We start from the raw sequence: 8,485 nt of genomic DNA, 5'->3' as shown, positions 1-8,485 counted from the left end.
CCACTTTTACACCCCCCTAGAATCGGAAACATTAAGCAAAAAAAAAACGTCTAAATCCCCCCTACAAAATAATGGTATAGTCCTCTTTCTGTTATAACGGACGATACCATTATTTTTTAGGGTGTTTTTGCCATTTGGATAAAAACTAACGAAAACGCCTCAAAAAAGCGCCTATATACACTTTTTTGCAGTTCTTAACATGGTTTCGCCACTTTTACACACGCCCCTAGAATCGGAAACATTAAGCAAAAAAAATAACGTCTAAATCCCCCCTACAAAATAATGGTATAGTCCTCTTTCTGTTATAACGGACGATACCATTATTTTTTTAGGGGTGTTTTGCCATTGGATAAAAAACTAACGAAAACGCCTCAAAAAAGCGCCTATATACACTTTTTTTGCAGTTCTTAACATGGTTTCGCCACTTTTACACCCCCCTAGAATCGGAAACATTAAGCAAAAAAAATAACGTCTAAATCCCCCCTACAAAATAATGGTATAGTCCTCTTTCTGTTATAACGGACGATACCATTATTTTTTTAGGGGTGTTTTGCCATTTGGATAAAAACTAACGAAAACGCCTCAAAAAAGCGCCTATATACACTTTTTTGCAGTTCTTAACATGGTTTCGCCACTTTTACACCCCCTAGAATCGGAAACATTAAGCAAAAAAAATAACGTCTAAATCCCCCCTACAAAATAATGGTATAGTCCTCTTTCTGTTATAACGGACGATACCATTATTTTTTTAGGGGTGTTTTGCCATTTGGATAAAAACTAACGAAAACGCCTCAAAAAAGCGCCTATATACACTTTTTTTGCAGTTCTTAACATGGTTTCGCCACTTTTACACCCCCCTAGAATCGGAAACATTAAGCAAAAAAATAACGTCTAAATCCCCCCTACAAAATAATGGTATAGTCCTCTTTCTGTTATAACGGACGATACCATTATTTTTTTAGGGGTTTTTGCCATTTGGATAAAACTAACGAAAACGCAACCAACTCGAGGGTCTAATATTCTTGACATGATTGTAACCACTATTGCTTTATTGTATAAAGAAGTGGAAATATTGCCGCCTATTGGTATGAGTGACCACAACTGCATACTTTGGCTACCCAAAGATAAGATAAATCGCAGTAACCGAGTAAAGAAAAAGCATGTTCGCCCTATTCCGGATAGTGGAAAAAGGTCATTTGGTAGTTGGTTAACTCAGTATACTTGGGAAGAGATGTTCAGTGTAAAAGACCCATCTATGAAATGTAAAATGTTTTTGGATACAATTCAGTCTCAGTTGGATATACATGTTCCTACTAAGGAGATTCGTTTGCATTGTAGAGATAAGCCTTGGATAAATGCTGAAGTTAAAGATGTTATCCGCCAAAGACAGCAAGCTTTTGATAACAAATCAAAAAGTTTGTGGCATCATCTTAGAAACAAAGTTAAACGGTTGATAAAAACGACAGAAGATTTCATATTATAACACCAGAGTTCGCAACTTAAAAAGTGACAGCCCAGCAGCTTGGTATAAGCAGATTCGGATTTTAACAAATACTGAAAAGAAACATACTCCAATTGTAGTACCAAATATTGACCCGAATGACCCCGACAAATTCAAACATATTGCTAATTATATAAACGAGCATTTTTTAGCGGTGGCATCCGATCTTCCAGGTCTTAGTATGGAATAATTTACCTGCTTACTTACCAGCTCAGGAAACATGTCCGATTGTACGACCTTATGAAGTTTTTAAACAATTGAGTTCGTTAAACCAACAAAAGTCTGTTATAAGTGGATTTACCAGTGCGAATTCTTAGAGAGTTCGCACTGGAATTTTGTACACCTCTTACTGATATCTTAAACACTTCTTTCCAGTTGTCAGTGGTACCATATCAGTGGAAACGATGTGAGATCACACCAATTCCTAAATGTAAGCCTGTAATACCTCAGAATTTAAGACCTATAGCACTAACTAGTTATTTTGCGAAAATAGCTGAGTCTTATATATGTAAATGGTTACTCGAAGACATTTCAATTCAAATTGATATTAATCAATACGGAAACCGTCAAGGTCTGTCAACTAATCATTACTTAATTCGTTTGCTTCACCAGATTTATAAAAATGCAGAAAATTCTCGGTCCATATCTACACTTATCTTTACAGACTTTTCAAAAGCTTTTGATCGTATAGACCATAATATACTTGCCAATAAGTTAATCCACCTTCATGTTCGGCCTTGTATTATTTCATGGATCTTAGATTTTATTGAACACCGTCAACAACGTGTGAAATATCTTGGTCATTTTCAGACTGGTCAACGTCTCATGCCGGTGTAGCACAGGGTACAAAATTAGGACCAATTATTTCCTAATAATGATAAATGATGCTTGTTTTAACTCAGAAGTACCATACTTCAAGTATGTAGACGATCTGACATTAGTTGAAAGTCGTACATTATCACAACCATCTAAATTACCAAATACTTTATCTGATTTTTATCAATGGTCTCTTCGTAATAACATGACTCTTAATCCATCGAAATGTCATTGTATGTTTATCTCTTTTTCTAAGAATATAGCTGATCAGAGACCTTTGTTTATTGGGGATGAGTGCTTAAACAGTGTACAAAAAGCAAAAAATTTTAGGAATACTGTGCAGTCCGATTTGAAATGGGACAGTCATATCTCAGACCTTTTATGCCGTGCTAATAAAAAACTTTTCATGCTTCGTATTCTCAAAACATACAGATTACCTTTCTGTGATCTAGTAACAATTTACAAGGGATATATTCGCCCAATATTGGATTATGGAGTACCTGTTTTTAACGGAAACCTCACCCAAAGTCATATCTTAAGTTTGGAACGAATCCAGAAAAGAGCATGTAGGACCATACTAGGTGATCAATATATTAATTATGACAAAGCTCTTGAAGTGTGTTCTTTGCAGACCCTGTCAGATAGACGCAAACAATTATGCACTAATTTTGCTTCATCTCTTGTCAACAACCCACTTTTGTAAACATTGGTTACCTGTTAACAATAATGTAGATTATTCACTGCGAAGAAGGACCAAGTATCGTCAATTTCATTGTAAAACGAACCGCTATAGAAATAGCTCAATTCCATACCTAATAGACCTGTTGAATGCATGAATGAATCTTAATTGTCTACCTGTTGAATGGTCCGGTGTCTCATTGTCTGCATACATTTTTACATTTTTACATTTTACATTCCGCATTTTAAATTTTAAATTCTATGCTTCCATAATTACTTGTAACATCTTTTTAAAATGTACATTGAATAGTGATAAGGTTTTGTAGCAATCATGACATGGCAATTCAGATCAAATGGTGTTCAAGTTTTTAATTCATTTGCTTATTTATCCCCAATTTACGAAAGTCGGGAAGGAACTTACTTGTTTTGTTGTTTATTTTTTTTAAATACCCGACACTCCTTGACACAGAGAGGTCCAGGGATGAGCGAGCAGACCGTTAGCTAGTGTATGGGAGTGTGAATGGGAGTGTGTATAAGAGTGTAAATGTGAGTGTTTATGAGAGTGTCCAAGGTACAGGAGTGAGAATAGGAGCGTGTATAGGAATGAGAGCGTGTATTGAAGAGCAAAGGGCCTGCTTGCTCATCCTTTGACCTACTCTTGTGTCACCTCACAAAATATATTTTAAACGTGAATTAATTTGCCTGTTATTGCCTTGGTCATATTAGTTATGAACTTTGTTATGAATTTTGTTATATACTGTATATTATACTTTGTGACAATGTCAACCACATTTGTATGTATTATAATTCATTGCCAATGTAAATTGTTCATAATTCAGCCATCTGGCTGCGAAGTGCAATCAATAAAACCTTTTCAATCTCAATCTCAATCTCAAAATTTCAATTTCAATTGCACATTCTCCACTCCATGGGGAGCATTCCAGCCAGGTGTCATTTTTACAGGCGCACACTTGCTTATCTAAGCACATTAGCTTTCGCATCCTACCGGGTACCCATTTATCACCTTGGTGGAGAGTGGCAAATGTAGATCAATGTATTGGCAATGGACAATGCTTATCCAACGGCAGTGATTGTTACATCCTGCCTGGTACCCATTTAGTACCTGGGTAGAAATTAGTAAATATGCATCAATTCCCTCGGCCCTTGGATTGGGATCATTTGAATGAACAATAAACTACGACACCTCCACTTTGACATTAAGTCTCAGGAAAATGAGCTAATTCCAGTCTTAATATACTGAAGTTCCCTAGACATACATGTACACAGTGGCGGATCCAGGGGAGGGGGGGGGGCGGCGGGGGTTTTTTTTTTTTTTTTTTTTTGGGGGGGGGGGGTGCAAATTTTCAAATTTTCGAGGGCCAAACAAAAAATGCTCACTACCCCCCCCCCCTCCCCCCCATGTCATAAAAATATATCAACACATTATGAGCTTTAAATATATTACTACTGTAAAGAGATTTTGCAAGTAAAAATACACTATTAATATCAGAGCATTTTGTGAGTAGACTTTTCACGGCAACCATCGCGCTCGCTTAAAATACGGCTCGCACCACAAAACTGAAGTCCAACTTTGGTTCCGTGAGCATTTTTGCATGTCATCCTTTGTTATCTTCTTATATTCAATAATTCTGTTATTCATTAACCCACAGAATGCCATAGAATGCCCTTTTCTGTTTTTCAAGGTTGGTTTTATACGTTCTAGCAGTACATAATGTTTTCCTTTAGGTGATTGGTACACGTTAATATAATTTCATATGTATTTCTTTCAAACTTTGATTTTTCTTTTCATCTATTTCTTTTCATTACAGAACAACAGTGTGGATCAATTTCTAGTCCATTATTGATCATCAAGAAATAACCTACGGATTAAGAAGGAATATGACAACGGAATTCGGATGAAAAGAATATAGTGAATTAGTTGAATACTTATAATAGAAATATTGGTTCTCTGTTAAATAGGCTAACGGTGACTGATTGAATTGATGTAATCATGCTAAACTCACATCAGCAAGTCTCTGTTAGAAACATAAAACTAATGAAATAAAAATTAATTTAAATATAAATATATAAAATAATTGAATATAATTTACTGTATATGTGAGTGTATAATGGCTGCATTATTAATCTAAAAAGCGTTCTATATCATCATTCATATATTATTCATCAAGTAACTGATATTCATTTTCTCCAAATATATAGAAACACATGATCCATAAACTATAATCTAAAGATCTGATTTCTACGTCATGTTTTCAGTGTGGCCAAATTTCAAGTGTTTGGAATAGTACAAATCTAGTTTTCTATAGTTAATGTTCAAATGCTTAGTTAATGGAAGTATAACACCCTTTTCTCTCTCTCTCTTTCTCTCTCTTTATGTATATATATATTAGATGAGTACACTTTTTAATGGATTTTTTTTTGGTATAAATATATGAGCACTGCATATGAAAAAAGGTATTAAATACACAACATGATGTGATCATATGTGGTAAATCCAGCGCGCTAAAACAATACAACCAGTATCGTTGAATTTTTCCTTTATGAAAATAAAAATAAGAATGTTTACCTTTGGCACTTTTACCTCAAACATTTTTGCCAGGCACCAAAATAACCCCCTTCCCCCACCCTTCCCTCTCCCTCTCCTCCACCACCATCACCACCACCAGGAAATAAAGCAATTAAAGGATTTTGTAGCTAGGACTTTTTCTTCTGCTTATTATTAAACGGATAGGCTTAGTATATGAACATTGTAAACACCACTTGTTTTGTAACGTTCCGCTAAAATAGTGATGCCAAAATGACTTTGGTTGGGAACAAACGAAAAAAGTGTACGTCTGATGTATTAAAACAAAGCAGGCATCACATTTGTGTCATTGCCATTTGAAAAAATGAAGATTTTTTTTTCTTAACATGTAATATATATTTTTTTTATTTTATATATCTTCATTTTCCTCCAAAGCAATTCATTATACAGTACTAGTGTTACCCCTTATAAGTCTTTCATTATTTTAACAAGGCTCCATGTTTTTATATATATTCTTGTTGATATGATATATTTGTTTACATAGGTTCACGAAACACTAAAATAAATATTCCAGTAGGGAAGACCGCTGCATACTTAATTGAGTCAATGTGTAATTCATGAAGTATATTTATTATCATCAACATCATCATCATCATCGTCATCATTTGTTATTGTTTATCGTTTACTTATTATCATTAGTATCACATTATTGTTATCAAAATTATCCTTATTTTTTGTTCAAGATCATTGTTAAAGGTACTAGACTATGTCCCATTTGCAGGCCCGAAAAATGTTAGCTTCCAACTGCATTTGAAGAAAAAAACTGATTTAGAACTTCCCTCAAAACGAAAGGACCTGAAAATGGCTGTTAGTGGGAAAAAACGACTATTAGTTGTCAAATCGACTGAAGTGATTACAGTCGCCTAAGTAATAGTCTGGTTTTAAGACCCTTTTACCGGATGGCCGTACGTTTTGTGCTGCACACAGATTCAATCATTTTAATTTTGGCTATTACAAGTAGTGGGTTATTGAAGTAGACAAACGATCATGTACCTGTTACAGCTCATTTTATGTTTGTTAATACCAACGAAAAAAAAGATGTCAGTCAGTCACTTAATAGTGACTGACGGCGAAGCTTGGGTAAACGGGTTTCCTTGCATAATTTGAATACCAGGAAACTGCTAATGCTTAAATTTAACAGATAGGACATACATGACACATTCATAATTCCTGCAAAGTTCTACATAATTCGATATTGGCTGCAAAAGGAACATTTATCTTTAGAGAGTAATCGTTGTGCAAGTATGTGTGTGTGTATGTATACATGATACGTGCGTGTGTGGGAGGATAGGTGGGTGACGAAGACAATCATATGGCTGTACCTTCATTTTGACAACCACACGCGAAACGAGGATGTCATCGATTCCAGACTTTTAACATCAGATGGTCCCTTTTATAGGGGATACGTTTATTTAGGTTCTCTATTTGCTTGGAAAAGGTCGATCCTCGGTTATGCAGTACATTTACAGATCTTTTTAGGGATGTTATATTCCTAGAAACAAGTGTATTTTCGAACATGTAATGTAATAGGATACCGATGTGTACCATCGAGTCTTCGATTTACACCAAAAACGCGCATGAGCGTACACATGCGAAGACATGGGCGCTCTAGCCATATCAAGTTAACATTGAGCGACCCCGCCTTTGGCTTTTGTCTGTATGATCTACCTTCTTCAGTTAGGTTAGGTCTATTGTTAAGCACGCGATGGGTCAGTGCAGGCAGAGCAGTGATTTGTTTTGTTTTACCCGGATGCTTCAGTCGATGTGCTAGTGCTAGTGCTAGTGCCATTTACCATGGTCCCTCTTAGAAGAATTAAAGCCGTCGGACCTACGCTACATACTTCAATGCGTAAACATGCTTTCAAATAAAAGGGCACCTCTTAAATTGGAATAGGGCAATTGTCATAGGTGAAGAGGGAACTTTCAAAAGTTAAAAGAAGCACTTACTTGGAAATAAAAGGGCATTTATGAGAATGGAAAATGGACATGTGTCTAAATTAAAATGGCACTCATCAGAGGTAGACAAGGGAAAGCGGCACTTTTGCTTTGTAAAAGGGGCGCTTTTTATCAAATTAAAGAGGCAATTTTCCTATGTAAAAAGGAGCACTCGTGAAGAACTTGGAAAGTGGGAGGCACTCTGTGCCCCCCCCCCTTCCCACACCAAGGTGTCTCTAGATGCGCGAGTAGACAGGACGCGATAAATAAGGCGGGCATGCATATAGGCTGACATCTTTAACGTCACTACCAATCTCTTCCCAGGAAGCATTTTATATTACGACTGGTACAAATATACTTTTTCTTTTTTTCAAGTAATATTTTATTTGGTACTCAAAACAATACAGTGCGTCCCAGGAAAAAAACGAAACTAAGACTTATTAATGTTTTATCATAACTTCATCACTCTAAAAATGATAAATAACACATATTTGTAAACTTCAGATCCTCTTCTTTCGTTTGATGCAACTCAAGACTGGGGGGGGGGGGGGGGGTGGGACCAAAGACGTTTAAATATAATTACTAGACGGAAAGCAGCACGCACGGAAACCATGCAGACGAATGGGATTAGGCTCCGCCTCTTTTGGATCATTTGAAGACAAAATAAGCCACCGAGGCGGCTTTTTGATTGGATATGAGCCTCATGAATATGTATTTTATCGATAGTATCGTTTAAGAAACCGGATAATATATTTGACCTCATTGCGTCACTTTAATTATGCAGATTTATGCACGACGCTACTATTATACACTCGCACAAACTGAGAAGAGTTAGTTCATTGAGAATGGGTGAGTAATTGATTGAAATATGAGTAGATTAAGTGAATTTAGTAATCAATTTTGAAAAAGCTGCAATAGTCTTCGTGTGATGTACGGTAATTTCGTTACAT

Source organism: Strongylocentrotus purpuratus, unplaced genomic scaffold (assembly GCF_000002235.5).
Source record: "Strongylocentrotus purpuratus isolate Spur 01 unplaced genomic scaffold, Spur_5.0 spur5_scaffold_18, whole genome shotgun sequence".
In the NCBI taxonomy this organism is placed as follows: domain Eukaryota; kingdom Metazoa; phylum Echinodermata; class Echinoidea; order Camarodonta; family Strongylocentrotidae; genus Strongylocentrotus; species Strongylocentrotus purpuratus.
Note: the sequence above shows the minus strand (reverse complement) of the source record.